Below are 20,006 nucleotides of genomic sequence, written 5' to 3' on the forward strand. Positions count from 1 at the left end.
TATAGACATATTACTTCACATAAGAGGCAACAGGTGGGATCCAGTATTTTCCTTTAACTATTCATGTACATTTCTGTTTGAAGTTTGCTCACATTGCTGAGGGCAGCACAACTGAAGTTGTATGTGGGCATCTGACAGGAGAAGTGCACCTACTCTGAATTGCTCCGTTTTGTGTCTGATGAAAAATAAATTCAAAATCAGACTGTGATGATAAATAATTGGACAATATTTATAGTATCAAGGTATTATTAACATCATTTGTAAGTATCCATTTTATTGGACTTTGAAGGCATTTTAAATCTTTGAATCTAGCATTCTGGTTTCCCATTACAAAATATCAAGAAAGAGAAATAAGAAAGAAGCAAGACCAGAGGAATAGATTAAAATGAGTCCAGCAGTGTGGCTTCAATCTCTTAATATGAGCAATAACATTCCCTATTACCTTAGACCACATCTGATATTGTTTATAGTGGAAACACTGTTTTCACTGCAGACATTTCAGGTATCTTATTGAATATCTATGTGATTTAAGTAATGCCATAATGCTATGGTCAAATACTTGCTAGGCTAATACCCCTACCGGTTTCATGTTCACTCTATTAATAAAATATTCTACATTAGCTAACTAATGTATTTCTCAGAACTAGACAAATTAATGCTATCATTTTCAGAGTCAAAGCAGTCACAGGTGACAAACTTTTGTCTTAATGTTGGTGATAAGCAGAAACATCACTAATTTATAAAGAAAAGACATGTTATGCCATTTATTTCCCAAAATTTTAGCTGGCCTCCATTCACTTCTTTAAATGCTCAGTGTGGCTTGTTGAAAATTGTCAATAAAAGTAAGAGATGCCTTACAATCTGATAAAGTATAAGTATAACCAGGACCCAGGTCAACATCTTAGGATAAAACAATGATTCATAGCCCTCCCTCTATATAATAAAAGTAATCTAACACCATTTAAGTCAGTTGTGCCAAAAGAACTATGTCATTTGACATGTTTTCTCTACCACTTGTAGAGTGCAGTGGTTCAAGTTCAATGCTTTGCTCTTTTTGTGTTCTTGTAATCGAATACTACTCCAGAAGGTGGGCTGAACTTACTTTTTTTTTTTTTCTTTTCTTTTTGGTCCAGTAAGTGACTATGATGGAGCTCTAGAGCAGGGGCTGCAAACTCAAGGGCTTGCAGGGTGAAGGCAGGGAATGTCAATGAGTAAAGAGGCCTGAGGCCACCTGTGGAGAAGTGGAGGCTGAAAGCCCAGGCAAAGGAAAGCGCACACCGTTTCAGCTTTGCGTGTGCTGCTTTGGGGGAAGGCATGCCTAGTGTTGCCAGATCTCTGCTGTTGCTATTTCTAGAAAACAAAATCTGAATTTTTACATAGCACTTCCAATGTTATGTTATGTGTTAATTTTATGTTAACTAACTGGCGTTTTTAAAAATCATGCGAGCCAAACAGAACATGCCACTTGGTCAATAATGGAGCAGGGACTCATTTTGCAATTGGGTAATAATTTGGGAGGCCAATTTTGCCAGAAGTTTTACATGGATGTTATATATAATTTTACTTACACATGTCACTTAGTGGTCACAAATGAATTCACTTGTTATCTATTTAATATTACTAATATTCACACTAGGAATTTCTCTATTCAACTGAAGCAAGTAGAGGATTATTGGGTTATTCTGAAATTGATATCTCTGCATAGGCTTATCAATAATCTAAGGAAAAAAAAACTAATCCTAAGGGTAGGCAAAGCCCAAGATCACAGAGATCAACCCAATGAGCTCCAGGGGTGAGGCGGAGGGGAGATGACTTCTTCTGTCTCCTCAAAGAAGGGGAATATGTGGACACTAAGGCTTTGGGGTGCCTTGCCTAAACATTGCACTCTGACACTTGACTTTTCTAAAATACCACTTACTTTATGTGTTCCCATACTACCTCCTTATCGTTTTTCTCTTCTCTACCTCTCCCCGCTTTAAAAAAATCTCTAACCCACAACTGTGTCACCCTACTGGAGTAATCGTCCTAGCTATAATCTTAATAACAATGGGTTTCCATGACTTCCACATCACATCATTATGCTGACACCACAGTACAGAAGACTTTCCGAATGATAGCACTGTGTCTGTAATAAGTAGTAACTGGTTTTGAGGGCAACAGCAATAAAATACGGTTAAAGGATTATAAAGGTTGTGGAGATGCTGATACAATTGATGAAGCTAAAGTCCTTAAGACAAGGACAGATTGTGGATTAATCTTTTGCCTGCTTTTGTGAAACAGAGCCTAGTTACAAGTAATTCTCAATTGAATTAAGGACTACATTAAAACCCAAAATAAATTTGCATTTATACATTCTGTTCTAAACCAAAACATTATGGTTGCATTTCTAAATACTAGAGAAAGAACGGATTGACTATATGTGAGTGAATGTTATGGCCTGATCTCTGCCACCTAAAATACGATTAAACCGTAAATACTCCTTGGGTCCAAACTTCCCACTGCTTTAATGTTCTTTCACTTGGACTCTGAATAACAGAAAACCCTCCACAAATCAAAATTTCAACTCTCTTTGATGACGACAGTATCATCCTCACTAATAATTACCACCACCAGCAACAAAATCAACAACCATTTCCAAAGACACACACACACACACATATCTGAAAATCATAGGCAAAATTATGTATATATGTGTATATTTTGGGGGTGATGGTAAATGATTTTCAGATTTTCAAAAGGGGCCCAGCACCCAACCAAAATAATAATAATCTAATGTATAGAATTTCCTCATATAAGGATTATAAAGTTGGATTCTGCCGTCTTTTTGCCATTGATGTTGCTAGAATTAACTTATCCTAAAGAAATACCTTGGTTAAAATACTATTATTTTATGTATGTTTCCGTTCAACACTTTGAAACAATTTTTACATTCTATAGTTATATCTTGAAAGCATAGCTGACAATCAAAAAAGAGTTTACTAAGAATGAAGCTTTAGCAGTCAGTGCTTGTAAATGTAAAGTGAGTTTTTCAATCTTTCCATCTATTTTAAGTTCCTTTGGCAAGTTGTATATTTTGCGGAAAGAGTCCCAGTGAAGGAGTTATGAGACCCACGTTAGCCACTGTAGGCCACTTATAATTCTAAGTCACTAAGTTAAGCCTCAATTTTATCATCTTAGATCATGAGAATGACAAACAAGGAGTATTTGGCAAATCTCCTGGGACCACTGCAATGACTCATATGATAATTTCATGTTAGTATACTGTAGACCACAAAGAAGTAAACCCCTTGGACAATTCTAAATTTTAACTTATTATTAACCGGGGGATTTTTGTGGAAACTAATGCCTGTGGCCAGCAATTTGTTATGTAAGTGATATTGATACATCTCTGGTCAGTAACGTTTGGGTAACAAAAGATGTATTAATACATCTCTGGTCAATAATGTGATAACAGTTAAGATAGTTTGTAAGCTCTAAATGTGGTAGAGTCTACTTCAGAGTTTTACAACTAAGAATTTTAATAAGTTGGAAAGACTTAAGAACGCTTAAAATATAGTCAACCCTTCCTTAAACTTTCTTGGAAGCACAGGAGTTAGGAGTAGGGGCTCTGTAGCCAGACTGTAAGTATTCACATCATCACACAGTTACTAGCTGGGCTACCTTGGATAGGTGTCTCAACTTCTTTAGGCCTCAGTTTCCTCATCTGGGAAATAGACATTATATTAGTACATACATCACAATATTGCTCAGAGGAATAATTGAGCTAATCTATGTAAAGTGCTAAATGCCTGGCATGTTGTAAACGTTATATAAGCATTAACTATTATTATGGTAATGGTAAAACTTCCCTGGGGACAAAAGCCCAACTGTTTTGACCCTAGTACCACATCTGACTGTTACCTTATTCCTCCACAATTCTTTGTAATTTTCTTTAACCAGCAGCCTCTTTCCTACCACTTTTTTTTTTTGTTTTTTTACTCTGGTTACAGTTTTATAATTCTGAATAGTTATTTGTTTTCCTCATTGTCCTCTCAAACTGCCACTTGTGACCTTCATTTTTTAGTAAATTTTATTTCCCATACAGTGACAGTAGAAATTAAATCAAAGGCCTGACTTCTGCTTGGCGACAACCCTAAACTGCTGATTTCTGAAACTCCTTCCATGTTCTCTCAGCTCACGATTCTCACTTTCTTTAAGTTTTGTCTGCTGCCTCTCTCAGCATATCCTCCACACTCGCGGAAGGCAGAGGGTAAGTGTGTGGATTGCAGAGCCAGACTGCCTGTATTTAAATCCTGGCTCTATAACTTATGAATCATGTAAACCTGAGCAATTTACTTAACTTCTTTTGCCTCAGTTTTTCTCACCTGTGAAATGGGATGATAATACTATCCGCTTCATAAGGTTCTTGTTGAAATTGAGTGAGGTAATTTTTGTAAAATATTTACAGTGGTGCCTGGCACACAGCAATACTGTATAAGATGTGTTAAATGAAAACCTAAGCTCAGGTCACACCGACTGTTCTATGCTTTAAGGTCCATTTATAATTTACACTCTGTTCTCACCAATATGATTTCTATCCACTGGTTCTGATATACCACATTGTGTACTTCAGTTAAATAAAACTACTTGACTGCAGAGATATTGATTTTTCATTATGGTCCTCCTTATGACTATGGTCTATCTGTTTTACACCACAGGTATACTCAATAACTCATTCAAATAAAAAATAACATATGTCTCATTAATGGAAGGTTAAATGTTTATAAATACGTGATTGCCTGTACTAAGAATAATAAGGCGCCATTTTTTGTTCCCTAAAGTAGAAAAAAGTGGCATTCAATGGTAAGACATGCAATTTTGTTTACACAGAAAACTGAACATCCAAACAGTAGTTAAGGGAACGGGTTACTCAGGAAGATGGTGAAAGCTTCTATGGAAGACTTGAAAATTGCAATGATTAGTATTAGTCAGAAAGAGTATATGTGGTACTCCTAGCAGGAAGAAGATCTTTCAAAGTATCTCCCAAAACATCACAAACCTGAAAGTTCTCTTTAATGTCAGGCAAAGCCCCAAATCCAGGACCATGGAGAGCTCAGCCAGAACATCTGGAGCAGGGAAGAAACTTGGAAGGGCAGCAGCATTTCCCGCTCTGGCCTCCACATCGGGGGCAAGGCTGAATCATGAAACTTTACTTGAGCCAGCAATGAGACAGGAAAAAAAGGTACAAACTTAAAAAAACATAGGTACTGCCACTATCACAAAGCCAATATTATGAAATTGACTCAGGACTTATAATCTCTCTGAAGCTGCCACAGAGTTGGATAAGGGTGTCAATTTTTCATTGGGCCACTTGTCCATGGTGGACAAAACAGATAATTTTGGATGTGATGACTCATTAAATTAAAAGAGGTAAGTTATCTTTTATGGCTGGTCTTTTGTAAAATTTAGTTTTGCAAAATTGATTATTTGGTTTCCTACTTCACAGAAATGGCGATAATGATTACGGGAACAATATAGCTAGAGATTTACAGAATATAACAGAGCAAAAGTAATAAGTGTCACAGAGGAACAACAGAAGTAAGTCAGCTTAATCAAATGTTTCTTCTCCGATGACTTCTTCATAGCATAGATTTCTATCAGTTATTTTTTTTTTTTACAATTTATAATTATATTTGTGGAATGGCTTCTTATATGGACATTACTGACAGATCCACACTCTCTTACACAAAAATCCTCTCTCTAAGCCTCAGCTTTAACACCTTCATGTAAACTTTTAGAATACAATAACTAGTTTATAAAAGAACACGGAGAGCTTCCCCGGTGGTGCAGTGGTTAAGAATCCGCCTGCCAATGCAGAGGACACGAGTTCGAGCCCTGGTCCGGTAAGATCCCACATGCCGCGGAACAACTAAGCCCCTGCGCCACAACTACTGGGCCTGTGCTCTAGAGCCTGCAAGGCACAACTACTGAAGCCCACGCACCAAGAGTCTGTGCTCCACAAAAAGAGAAGCCACTGCAATGAAAAGACCACGCACCACAACGAAGAGTAGCCCCCACTCTCCACAACTAGAGAAAAAGCCCGTGTGTAGCAACAAAGACCCAGTGCAGCCAAAATAAATTAATTTATTAAAAAAAAAAAAAGGAACACGGCAGGTTTTGTTCGTCTAACTGTAGGGGAAAGGAAGGTAGGGTCATTAAATTTTACCTTTTTAAAGTACTTCTAAGGAGCCGGACAGGCAGTTTTTTATGGATTTTCCTACTTGTTTTGCTTAGGAGAACCCAGCACTACAGACTTCTACTATTTATCAATTAATCTGGCATGCAGCCTCAAAGGAAGAAGGTCGACCTGTATTAAAAATGCAGCCATCAAAAATTCATCAAAGGCTGCAGCATTTTAACTCATGAAGCTTTGAACACCTGCATACTTGTCAGATCTCTGGTCATAGTTAACGGTGAGACCTACAGTTACTCTGGTACCTACACCTGCCCTGACATGAGCTGAATGAGGAGACTTCCCAGGGAAAAACTACAGTAAAGATTCTATAAGCACTGCTTGCCCTTCCTTCGTTACTTTCAGTAAAACAGCCCACCACACACTGACATCACATAGAGTTCAAAGTCAATCAAATCAGCCAACTGCAAAGAATAAAAGTCTTTCAGAAGTATCTTTTTCCCTATGATTGTAAATATCAGCATTCTTACAAGGTAATAGAATTGAGAAACGCATAAACAACTATTATCTGGAAGGATTATGTACAACATAATTCACAAATTGAAGTCTTTTAATGCTCTTCAAGAAAAGGTAATAATTTCAGAAACCTTCCTTTAATGTGTGAAGAAAGCAGTATAGTATATGCTGGAAGTAAAAACTGGAACCTTCAAGTTCAAGGTAAGAACTCTGCTGCTTAACTAATGCACTGCTCATAGCTGTCATCATTAATTTATGTTAGCCTCTGTAAACATCAAGAGTATAATAGGCCAATTTCACAACTAAATATAGATGCACATTTTGCCCTTATATAAATGGCAGATTGCTGCTGTAGATCATCGCTGCAGCAACATGTCAGTAAAGATGCACTGTTTGATGGTCTGATGCTCACACAATATATAAAACCAGTTGTAATGGTTGTTTGGAAGCAAAGTGTAACATAGCAGCAAAATTTCATTTGCTCCACAAACTCAGGATATATTAAGCTTGGCTGACAAAGACTGCTTGATGTGCTAAATCAGCTTGACCTTCATTCCTGCCTTATTTTTCTCATTTAACATGTGAAATGACCATTATTTTTCCCCCATGTAAGAAAATATCATGAAATTGATTGCTTAAAACCAGTGTCAAAAACATCTGCAACTGCTAACATTCAATGAAGTATCAAAACCAAGACGCATCCTTAAAATGTTTAAACTAAGATATATTCTGATTGAATAATCATGACCCATTTCTGACTTGTGGTAAAATAGATCAAAAGAGTAATTAAAGCCATTCAACTGAATGCCTTCCCTCATCTTCAGAAAATGCCTTGTGTATGTTTGAACTTAATAATTAAATTAATTGGTTTTAGCCAATGAGCATTTTTATTCTTAACACTTTAAATAAGAGGATTTAATTCCAGAATGAGTCATTAGAATAGTAATAAAGAAAGCTGAGAGGTCCGAGCAATCCTTTTCAACCAATGTTCACCTTGATTCAAATAACCCTTGAATGAACCACAGCAAGACCAAACTATTCATTGTATGCTTTGGTGTCTGCCAAAAACCTCCTGAATCAAAGTGTTTTGTTCTTCATTTTCCCCCAGAACTTTAAGCTACGCAACTGGCAATTCCATAATAATGAAAAAAAATCTTGCAGCTTTATCAAGTAATTTCTCTCCACCCAATACATAGCACTTTACCTTGAAGCAACTTGTATATTTCACACCTTAAATTTCTATTTACCAAATCAGCTAATCACTTCACAATTGAACTCAGAACAAAAAAAAATTATCAATTAAAGTGGTTGAAACTCCTGCAAATTATCATTTAGGAATGAAGTAATTGCTTTCATCAGGGCAGAAAAGCCCGCCAGAACAGAAATGTCACTTTAGATTAGTGTTCTCTCTCCTGAAGCTATGGATGACACAGCTGATATAAGACTAAATGCCAAGACCAATCAATTGCTTTTGTGGCTCTGCTCTGAGCTGCTGTAAAAGGGGCCATTTTCTAGGATCTACTCTTCATTATAGTAAATGCTATCTCCTTGGTAACATAATTCCATTTCTCATAAATTCTGTCTGAGCGCATTGTCCTAACAATGGATGTTTGTGGAAAAGAATGCTGTTGGTTTAATGCACAGAATTAAGTGTGAATGGCTGTCAAACTGCTATAGTTTACTAGTTCTTAAACATAAATTGAAGTCTTATACATTAAAAAGAATTCTTGGGGAGAAATGAATGTCCTGAACAAGGGTAAGATATTTGTATTTGAAGGTTCTGTGCTACTGGTTTAGAATTTTGACTATTCTAGTATTTATCTGTTGTGTACATTAAATCAGTCAGCTCACACCAGAGGTGGGTGAACACATCACTTACTTTCTCAGCAGTGTAGTTTGCAAATGTGAAACTTCAGAAGCAAATATGGACTCGTTAGGCAACTGCATGTGATTTGTGAATAGCCACAACTGTATTAAAAGAAAAAAAAAATTTTTCTTTCAGCTGAGCCATTCCTGGAAATCACCCAGATCTTAATTTGTATTGTTCATCCCTCTGAAGTTACAAGAATCTGGGTTGCAGGCTCCAATTAAAAAGAAATTGAAGAAGCTAATATAGTGAGAAAGCAGCAATTCCCTGCACTGCTCTCTTCAGGTCTGAAGTTTAGAAAGAGATTCAGGATCACGGGTCTTTGCCCGACGTGGGATAAAGGCTTTCTCATCCCGGTGAGCACACATGTGTAACTTCCATTAGCAGTAACACAAGTCGTGAGCACACATTGAGAGGAAGGTCTACTGCTAAATATTTGAAAGAGTCAGAGCATCTCTGCTGAGAGGCAAAATGAGAAGGAATAGTGGGCACCCTGTGACCATGGGACATTTTACTAACCATCTAAAGGGCCACTGATGGAATTCTATCACTCCAAGGAACTACAGTACTAATTTTCATAATATCAATGACAGGAAAGTACATGTTGTTTCTACATTTTAAGATTATTCAGTACCGTCAAAGAAAAGCATTGACCTTATTTAGCACTATAATCATAAAAGCAAACATCTTTGAATGTCTACTAAGTTTCAGGGTTTAAGTGTTTTAAGCATCATCCCATTTAATTCATGGTTGCCAATATCAGAAGGGGAGGGGGGGAAGTAACAGCATCTATGAAAAGCAGATCATCTCCGCTGATTATATTTGACCCTAAAACAGTGTTGCTTTCAGACCCTATTTTGGGGGGCAACTAAATGGGTTTTATATCTTCCCTCTAACTTTCTGCTCTCATCCCCCAAAACTAGGAGTTTTCTTGTCTCAGGGAGGACTTTCCCTGGATCCTAGACTTTCAGTGCTAAAAGCAGGACGGTCCTGGGCAAACCAGAACAGTTGGTAACCCTGGAAATGTTACTGCCTCCCATCTCACAAATAAGAAGATCAAAGCACAGAGAGAGAAAGTAACTTTGCCCAAGGCCAATGACAGCTGAAGCTAGAATCTGAACCTTGGCAAGATGACCCCAATATGTCCTTCTCACCACCGCACTGCACTGCCTCTAGAGCAATAACGTCCTCGTGATTCCCCTTCTCCCAATTATATTTACACAACCATTAAGTTACCGATAAAGTTTTATATAATGTATAATCATCCATATAAATTCCATCATAATTGTTATGAAAACATTAATTTGTTAATAAAATTTCCGATAAACCCCCTGTTTTTTCAGGCTTATAAACACATTCCAATTTGGAGTAGATAAATTTGCTGTTAATTACTGTAAGTTCCAAACTAAGTCGCTTTGGAATTCAAATTCAAATGACCTTTCTAGAGGGAAAATTCGTTTTTTCCTTTAGTTTTTTTTAAGTGTGATTTCAAACACTTTTGAAAGCACAACCAAGTAGAAGAAAGCTTTTGAAAACTTTCAAGCTTGATAGGAGAAAGCTGGAAAGGAGAAAGCATGCTTTGACAAGTTTGAAGATCTTTAAGTGTGAAAAATGAAAGTTATGGTCATGTGAACACTGCAAACAGCACACACTTCTACTTAACATCAATGAACACACCATTATACTATAACTGCCTGCATTTCTAACAGAAATAAGTGAAATGGTCATGCTTTCTTTAAACTACAATTGAGAATACAGGTCCATCAGTCTAAAGAGACAATATACCCTACCCCTACCTTACTGACTTTTTCTTAAAAGACATGTATTTTTATTTAACCTCTCATCAAGGTTCCAGAAGCACGGTATATAGTTACCAGGGGTGTACAGTGTTACAATTTCTAGAGAACACTCAGGGAAATACATATCCTAAGCTGACTAAGGAGGCAAATAAATATATTCTGAAAGAATACTCACTGCCTCTTTGATAGACTTTAGAAACAAATTATGGAATATTCTCAAGATATTGAACAAAGATGTTGAAACAAATCTTCAATGACTGGGGAAACTTTTTTACAATATGTTAAGTGATAAAAGGCAATTCATAAAGCAGCATGTACAGTGGGTCAGACAACTATAGTGATATACCCGTAATTATATATACAGAGAAAATATATCCAAACCAGGATTAATTCCCACAAGGCAAAATATTAAGATAGGTAATTTCTACGTGGTAGAAATTCCTTGTAGGGGGGTCAGAAGATGGGAGGTGGGGGGGGCAGGAGATAACTAATTTCTGAAGTTTCTTCAATAAACATGTATTTTTAATATAAAAATTACTTCTTGAAAAAAACAACATAAATGTAATTTTATGGACTCTAAGTTGAGCCTCAGAAGCACTATGATGCTCAGAGGTATTTTTCATTTAATAAATGGTTTACCTGACAGTGCTATCAAATGCCATCCTGTCACCACTTCTTGCAATAGTAGGGCCTGAAAAATATTTCGAGAAAATGCTTGGCTTGGTCATTCCTCTAAAAGAGAACTGGAATTGAAAAAGCTGGGAGAGGCCTTCATCCCTCCTCATTATCCCACATGAGTCTCCAATCAAATGACTGAGTCCTTCAGCCAGACAGCCTGGGCTCCTGTGTCTTTTGTGACCCCCCCCAAACCCCAAAGCACTGTGTTGCCCAGTGTACAATATACCAGCTGCCTGGTTGGGCATGGAGTGTGCTACCATTTAATGACTGACTTTTTCCGTGTGTCACTAACTCCTTGACAACCCGATGGCAGATGCAGATGCTTACCTGGGAGAAAACACAGATAAATAAACACACAAAATATTGCACAGAATGGGCTTCCTGAAGCCAAATCTCAGACCCTGACTCAAGTCTTGGTTAAGAAGCTGCCTCAATTAACGGTATCTTGAGATCTCTACTAAGTTCTATAACACTGACCAAACTATCATAGTCAGGATCATTGTTTCTTCATTGACTGCTACACCTCCCACTTCTAACAGGTGTTGGCCCTCGGTGGTACAGTGGGTCCATGGCATTAGACTACATATATGCAGCAGAGAAGACGTTTATGTGCCAGGGATTATCATATGAGATTTAATCTGAGAAGTCATAATACCTCACTGAGGTACTTTATAAAGCAGGACAACATAGGAAATGCCTGTTTATTTGTAGGCTTCCATTACTTAGTCAGGAACAAAGTCCTTCCAAAACCCTACATTCTTTTGAAAAACCTTGATAGATGCTTAGTCCTCTCATTAAAATCTGACTTGGAGGAACTACAAGTTAAGTTATTCTGAGCCACATGTAACTATGTAACAGGATGATAAAGGTAGGTAATATTTCAATGTATAAAATACACGTTTAAAACATGAAATTAAATAAGGGTAAAATAAATAGGCATTTTTTTTTATTTCATGAGTTTGCAAGCTCCTCATGGAAAAACAAAAGGTTGTACCGTGATACAAGTATACATGAAACTAAAAAGACCCAGTTACCTTATTAGTTGCAAGTCAGCACTGCATTTACTGATATTGAATAATTACAACTTTAATAGTAACATGAATCCAAACTGTTGGTAGAAAGTTCTCAGATGTAGGAAAGCACATGATGATTGATTTGTAAGCTGAGTAAAAGGGACTGTTCAATTGAAACAGGGCAAGGGAAGCCAGCGATTTGCTCAACTGGCCCTTACAACAAAGCCTCCACAAACAGCCTTAGTATCTGAATCCATAAGGCACCAAACAGTTAAAAAAACACAATGTATACCCATGGTTGAATACCTCCTCCCTGACCTGTCATCCCAATACAGTCCTTGACCAAAATGGATATCCTGCAACCTTCTAGTCACCCACAGGTACTTTACAGGAGCCCTTTCTTAAATTCACCTTCTGTCCTCTCTGCATCTCATTTTGTTTTGTTTGGGCTGAGATATTCATCTTAAGAGATTTTCCCTCAAGGTCTCCTTTTGAGTTATCAGCCAACAAAAGATCACTTAAGTCTTGAGTTTCACTTCCGAAAACAGTAGCCTTTCCCAACAGCGCACTTACAAAGAGAGTGTGGAGGTCAAGGAGTTACCAAGAACCATTCAGCAACTTTGACTTGTTCCCGTGGCTGTGAACCTGGCAGCTCGGAGCCGGAGCCCTAACCACTGGACCACCAGGGAATTCCCAGAGTCACTTTTCAAATACATACACGTGCACTTGCATGTGTGCGCATGCACACACACGCACACACACGCTCACACACACACGCGCTCACATAAACACACCACTGTTTTAAGGGGACCGAATTATATGTATTGCCCTTCAAACTCTGTTTTCTTCCCCCTCAGTTTTGCCCCCTCATTTGCTTCTACACAGTTTCCCTCTCAGAGAATCACTCATTGGATCTGGTCATATCTCTTCTCATAAAATCCATATATGCAAGAAGAGTGAGTCAGAGTTTTTTGTTGTTGTTGAATTAGTATTAGTCTACTGTAAATGAATTTAAGTTAGAGATCACAAACTCAAAGACCTGCAGAATCCAACGAAATTATACAGGTGAATAAAGAGGACGAGGTGAGAGAAAGCACTGCAAGCGTGACAGTAAATGGCAACTGAGCCCTCCGTGTTGAGCAGGTTACAGGGAGTGGTGTGGACTACGGCAAACCGGAGAGCGCTTGCCTAGCCAACAGGGGGCACACATTATTCAGGAAAAACAGTTGTTACTAGATGGCAATGGGGACCCAAAGTTGCCAAGTCTTCCTTTTTAAGAGAAGCCAGAAATCTATATTGTTTTAAATTAAAATCTTCAATTATTTGAAAATACTGAGCATCTCATTTTAAAAATACAACTTTTTGCAGTCTCCTATGGGTCTCATTTGGCCTGTGGCAGTTAGCAATCTATGGTTTAACACCATTAATAGCCTTCCTGAGAGTAGGATTTAATTATGGGGTACATAAGGCACTGGATATAAAGAGCTATAGCAGTCAGGTGACAATGAAGAATTGAGGAAGAAGCAAAATGCAGAAAGTTACATTGGAAGAAAAGAAACTGTATTAACAGTTATTTTTCTCAGAGTGGTAGAATTTCTCTTTTCACTTTACTCTGTTTTACACATTTTCTATAAATAATCAGGAAAAAATTCGATCAGTTACTATTCCATAAGATCTAACCTATTATTAAAAGTAGCTCAGAAAATTAAAAATACTCATATGCATATTTGTGCATAGATCCATTCACCACATTTCACCCAAGCAGTTTCAAACATTTAATCACAACTGAAATTTTAGTCAGTTCACCATGATGGCATCATATATAAAAAAATCTTTCGTTAAAAATTAAAATAGCAGAGAGTGATCAAAATGGTAGAGAAGTAGGATGTGAAAAACTAAAACAGCTCTTTTCCAAATGAGTCAGAATGAAACCCCCCCCAAAATTAGTGATTAAGTTCTGTTGACAATTTCTTAAAGTGCATGCTAAACAAGACTCTGTGGTTATCAGTGCAATAATAAAGTTGAGAGACAGTGTCTTGCATGTATAGTGTGTCCTCAATAAGTGTTTGTTGAAAGACAATTGTTGATGATCTGAATGTCCTTAAAAGTCATGATTTAAGACAGTAAACAACACATCCAGTAGTACTGCTCTTGAAATTAAATTTACCCAGTAAATCAGTCCTTGGGATGCTCTTATAGTAAAGAAGGGAAGGGAAAGAGAAAGGGAAGAAACACAGATACTCCTCTCTCCCTGCCAAACCTCAATACTCATAAATTCTTCCCTGACAAAAATATTTAAATTCTCAAAACAGTTCTTCCCCTTTCTACACTCTGGAAGTGGTGCTATAGTGAGTACCAAACTGAGGCAAGGAGAAAGAAGTGTCAAGAGCCCATGTCATCTCCCTTTATTAATCATACACTGTCGTATTCAGAACACCGGATCACTGTAAATCCTTCCCACAAGTCAGACAGAAACATAACAGGTGGAAATTTCTAAGGGGAAATCCCAGATCTTCACATAATTACTGCATCTCTTTGCTAGATCTGTGTTGTTTATGTGCAATCAGAAACACAAAAAAGTGGACAGAAGCAGTGCTCCAAAGAGAATGCATAAGAGATCACAGAGAAAAGATTTCAGATGGCAGGGTACCTACAAATTAAGGTGAGCTATTAAATCTCTACAAGTTTCAGATAATGAGACAGCCATCTAGAGAGACCTCCTAAAGTTCAATAAAAGTTTTGGAACTACTGTTTTCCTATAGCTGAATCTCTTCTGCTTCTGGGTATGGGTTTTTTGTCCTCTTATGTATTTATTTTTAAATAGATGAATATTTTATCATTACAAAAATACATCTGTTAAGGGAAGCACATCTCCTTCCCCTACTGGGCCTTCTCACTTCCTTCTGGCCATTTGCTCCTAATCTCAGTCAGTACCTTTCTCCCTCTCGGATGGAGGCTGACAGCTCAGGTGGAAGGGAAGGCCATGATGTCTATGTGCAGAGTCTGCTGATGTATGAAATGGATCAGAATGGCACAATTCTAGTCAACTTCACTCACAGCAGGTGCAAACAAAAGAACATTCCTGGGCTTCCCTGGTGGCGCAGTGGTTGAGAGTCCGCCTGCCGATGCTGGGGACACGGGTTCATGCCCCGGTCCGGGAGGATCCCACATGCTGTGGAGCGGCTGGGCCTGTGAGCCATGGCCGCTCAGCCTGCACGTCCGGAGCCTTTGCTCCGCAACGGGAGAGGCCACAACAGTGAGAGGCCCGCGTACCGCAAAAAAAAAAAAAAAAAAAAGAACATTCTTATATGAGATCAGGCACCACTCTTCATCTGCAGCTCTAGGACTGACTGTGCAGTAGATCCGAAATGAAAAAAACAAACACACACACTCACACACACTCACTGCTGGAATGTTTCCAGAGCAGATACACTTCAATTTGTACCTCCCTCCGCTGCCTTCTATATATGCAATACTATAAGGAATTGCGTATGCCCAACCGTAGGCTACAATTTTATGGATAAACTCTGGTGACATTATAAAATCCGTAAAGGCAAAGAGCAAGTGATCTGCTCATGTCACTAAATATTCAATACAAAAGTATAGCGTTCATTTAGAAGCCTTTTTAGAACTTTTTAAAAAGAAAATCGGTCATGATGCGTAGTTATCAATACCTGTATGGCCATGATGACGAGAGGGAAAAAAACACCAAGTCAATGCTTACAGAGAAAAATCACCCCAAATTCTTCAACTGCACAAAGACAATTCCCGATTTTACAAAATTTGATATAAATTGTGAACGATATGGCAAGCAGAAAATGAGAGCAAACTTGACTCGTTCCCTAAAGATTTCTAGAAGCATCCATTTAAACGGTACTACGTGCTAAATGTAGATTTATATCTTAACATGCAAAATCAAGCACAGGTCTTTTATACTGTGTGTTACAAATGAGCTTGCCTAAATTCCTAGACAATTTGTGCATGAAAAGCAGGAATAAGGAAAATAATGCCTCTTTACTCCATGTCAATGTGCTCAGCTTTCACATGAGCTCAACAGGTATTGTGCGTCCTCGTTTGGAGAGCACAGATTTGGGTGAGGGGCTCATACCGCCTGAAGATCCACCCATCCATGCACTTTCACAGCATCAGTTTAATAGATGCTTAGGTGAGGTGGAGGTCATATGAAAACATGTTAGTGCCAAAGAAATTCTACTACTCCCGAGAGAGGGATTTTCTTTTTTTTTCTTTTTTTCTAAATTTATTTATTTATTTTATTTTTGGCTGTGTTGCGTCTTTGTTGCTGCGCCCCGGCCTTCTCTAGTTGCGGCAAGCAGGACTATTCTTTGTGGCGGTGTGCAGGCTTCTCATTGCGGCGGCTTCTCTTGCTGCGGAGCACGGGCCCTAGGTGCGGGGGCTTCAGTAGTTGTGGCACGTGGACTCAGTAGTTGTGGTTTGCGGGCTCTAGAGCGCAGGCTCAGTAGTTGCAGCGCACAGGCTTAGTTGCTCCGCGGCATGTGGGACCTTCCCGGACCAGAGCTCGAACCCGTGTCCCCTGCCTTGGCAGGCGGATTCTTAACCACTGCACCACCAGGGAAGTTCTGAGAGAGGGATTTTCTATTGAAAAGTAAGAGTTTCCCTCTTCTCTGTGCTCAGAATACTTGTATTCCTTGTCAGGAAGAGGCTGAGCCATTAAAGACAGGTTCCCCCTTAGTACTTCATGCTATCAGTGGGAAGTCCCAGATGAAATGGATGTGTGTATGAGTGATTTGTAAGCAGGTCTAGACTAAAGTAACTGACAGATCATCTGGAAAATAAGTAGAGTTAATTAAGTAGGTACAGGTGGTCAGCATAAGGAAGCTATTCAATTTAAGGGAAAATATGACTGAGAAAATCACAGTTATTCATTATACTCAAACACTGATCTATAAGATGTGAGACCTGGGTTCTGGGCCAAGATCTGCCATTAATAGCTCTACAATTTCAGACAAGACATTTAATGTCTGGCTCTGTCTTCTCACCTGAAAAACAAAGGGATTGTTCTCTTGGCCATCTTTCCCCTTAAGGATTCTATTTTCACTTGTGTTTTTGTCACATAACATTAGTGGAACTGCTGGGAATATGTCTGATGTGCATTAAAGTTATTACCCATTTTCTCTGCAGTTTTAAAATGGTGCGTCCTCCTCCGACCCTCCTCCCTCTCTTCAGCCTGTTAGAATCTAATACAGTCACAGAATCTCCAAAAGTAAATACGCAACTCGACTTTCACATAGGATTCATGTGAAATCCTATGCAATCCATGCAATGAGGTTGCATGGCTATTAAACTCATGGACAACACGTGAAAACTGGCTTAACTAAAATTTCTGATTAATAACAATGAACTACTCTCATTTCCACTTTTCCAAAGGAACGTCTGGGTCTTCTCCAGAACTGACATAGCAGAGCATGAAACACTTACTCTTGAGTTATGGATAATAACGAATATCAGCTGTCCTAGCTAAAAGAAGAACACCATTTATAGAAGAGTTATAGCTCTGTTTTCAACATAAATTACAACTTCTTTTTCACTGGTGGGTGACAGAGTTTCAAATGATGGCAAAGCTTACATTTTAAAGTATGCCTGCTTACTTTCTATGTATCGTATAAGGTCCTCAAACATTCTCACAGGACGTCAAACATATGGAACAAGGAATCAACAAACACATGTTGGTTGCTGTCTAGCATCAGGCTAAAGCCAGATCAACTCATTATCTATATCTAGTGAGCACCAGTATTTTGGGCACTGTGTAGACACAAATGCAATACTGCTATCTGTCCTCAAGGCAAGTAATATTTATACTTTTTTTCAGCCTGTGTAGCTAACTCCATAGTTCTTCCAAAATATAGCTTGAATCCCTTAGGATGATCTGGACTATGAATGACATGAAAGCAACCACCATAACGCCTTCAGTACCTATTAGGCCATTAAAAACATCACTGGCAAAGGAGCGATACAACCACCAAGATTCCATCGAGTGACTCATGTCCTTAGAGCTTGCTCAAAGGTATGTGACTATTGGAATCATATCAAACTGCATTATTCTTTCATTGACACATAAATCTGATTTGCTGTTAATAATACCTACTATACCCACAAGCATAAGCCGGTCCCAGTGTGTAAGGTCTGAAATTACTTTAAGTACTAAGAAAAAAACAGCAAGCCCTATGAACCACATGTTAAATAAAATCTTTCAACTGAAATGTGTGGAGAATTTTTAATAGGTAAACAATGTTTACATTAATTTCACTTGAACTTTTGCGGGCGGGAGCAGCACGTTTTGAGGAGCTCGTGGTCTTGATTTGTTGGTGAATAATATTAAGCTCAAAGTTCTGGAAAGACCCAAACTATAAGTATTCTAAGTTTGGGGTGAATGAAGGTAGAAGCTTAGATGGAAGAGACTAAAAGAGGAAAGGAAGCACCTTTACAAAGAGTTATTATACCTGATAGGCTCCATGCAAGACAGTTGAAATGTGAGCTTCAGTATTCAAAATATAAAAGATACAATCATATGTCTGGTTAACTTACAGGAAATAGTTCCAGAGACAATTTTACACTAACTACAGTGATTTGGGCAATTTTTTAAAATAATACCAGCCAATTTCTCTCCATTATATTCTGCTGGCAGAAAATAAAACATTTTTCTTTGAAATGATTGCCTTTGGTTTTGTTAAATCATGCATTCTGTCAACATGTGGTCACCATTTTTACATGATTTTTCTGCTTCCCTAGAAAAGAATGAATTCACAGTCTGAACCCTGATATAAATATGTAATCTTGCAACTGTTAAGGCTTCTTCTATTACTGCAAAATGAAGAGATAAGAAATGGATGTGGTATCAAAAGAAATGAAACAAAAAAAAAGAAAAAGAAGATGGCCAAATAAGTTTAAAACTCAGATTCTTCCATCTACTTCATAGCTAAATGAAGAAAATGCCTGTGCTGATCATTTTTCTTACTGTAACACAAAGGGATCGTGTGCAGTTCATGGTTTTAAAGCACTAATATTTGAAAACAAATTTGAAAACCCTACTTATATCAAGAGATGTGTTCTAGCAACTTCACTGTAGCTAGCAAAAGGTTATAGGAGAAGAGGTTATAATAAAGTCTGAAAAGAAGAAATATTATGTTGTCATTAATTAAAGACTTTTTGGATGTAATTATAAAATGACTGGGCTAAAATTGCTTCCACTAACTATGTCATCCTCTAGGATGGACATCCTTATCTCCAACCTCCAGTCTGTACATTTTTTAAAGCAAAATTACTTTGCAAAAAGTGTAGATATTTGTTTTGTTGCTGCCCATCTGGGCTTCTGTTAATGATACAGTGAGACCATACCTCTTTCTAGGATAATCACTGCAATGCTGTTTCCCCTCGTAGTGGGATTTCCCAGAGTGGGCGCTCACAAAGCATCCTGGACAACGTTGGTTTGACTTTACACAATAGCTTGAGCCTATAATCGAAAGCACATTGCATCTCAAACTAACTTACAGAAAGAAATCCCCACAATGTTAATCCTAAGTAAAACAACTGAGATACTTCAAATGAGTATAGAAAAAAAATTTCCAGATGAATCTTGAATTGAATAAAAATATAAAGGGCCAAAACAAAGTGAGAACTTGTATACATGAAAACAGATGGTAAAAGAGAAGACTCTAACACTCAGAAAGACAAGTACTAGCAACTTGACCAGACTCAAAACACGTTTTAAGAGTATAGGTAGAGGAGTCAGTCATTTGTTTCCTCCCTCTGCAGTTAACATGTAAAGTAAATTAAAATGTAAACCACAGAGGATGCTACTTAAAAAGAACTTCTACCACCAAGTAGCAAATGAGGCAAATGTTTAGATAAGATTTCAATCAAGGGGACTCTCTGCTTGCGACAGAATGGTCTGAGTCTCCAGAGTACAATCACCATATAAAAAG

At 38.0% G+C, this 20,006-nt stretch overlaps 1 protein-coding gene across 2 annotated transcripts in view; it reads right to left on the reverse strand.

Moving 5' to 3' along the window:
• The window catches only part of NPAS3 (neuronal PAS domain protein 3), an 836,192-nt gene that overhangs the window by 594,758 nt on the left and 221,428 nt on the right, over positions 1 to 20,006 (reverse strand). The window lies entirely within an intron of this gene.

The sequence above is a fragment of the Delphinus delphis genome, chromosome 2 (genome assembly GCF_949987515.2).
Source record: "Delphinus delphis chromosome 2, mDelDel1.2, whole genome shotgun sequence".
Taxonomy (NCBI): Eukaryota; Metazoa; Chordata; class Mammalia; order Artiodactyla; family Delphinidae; genus Delphinus; species Delphinus delphis.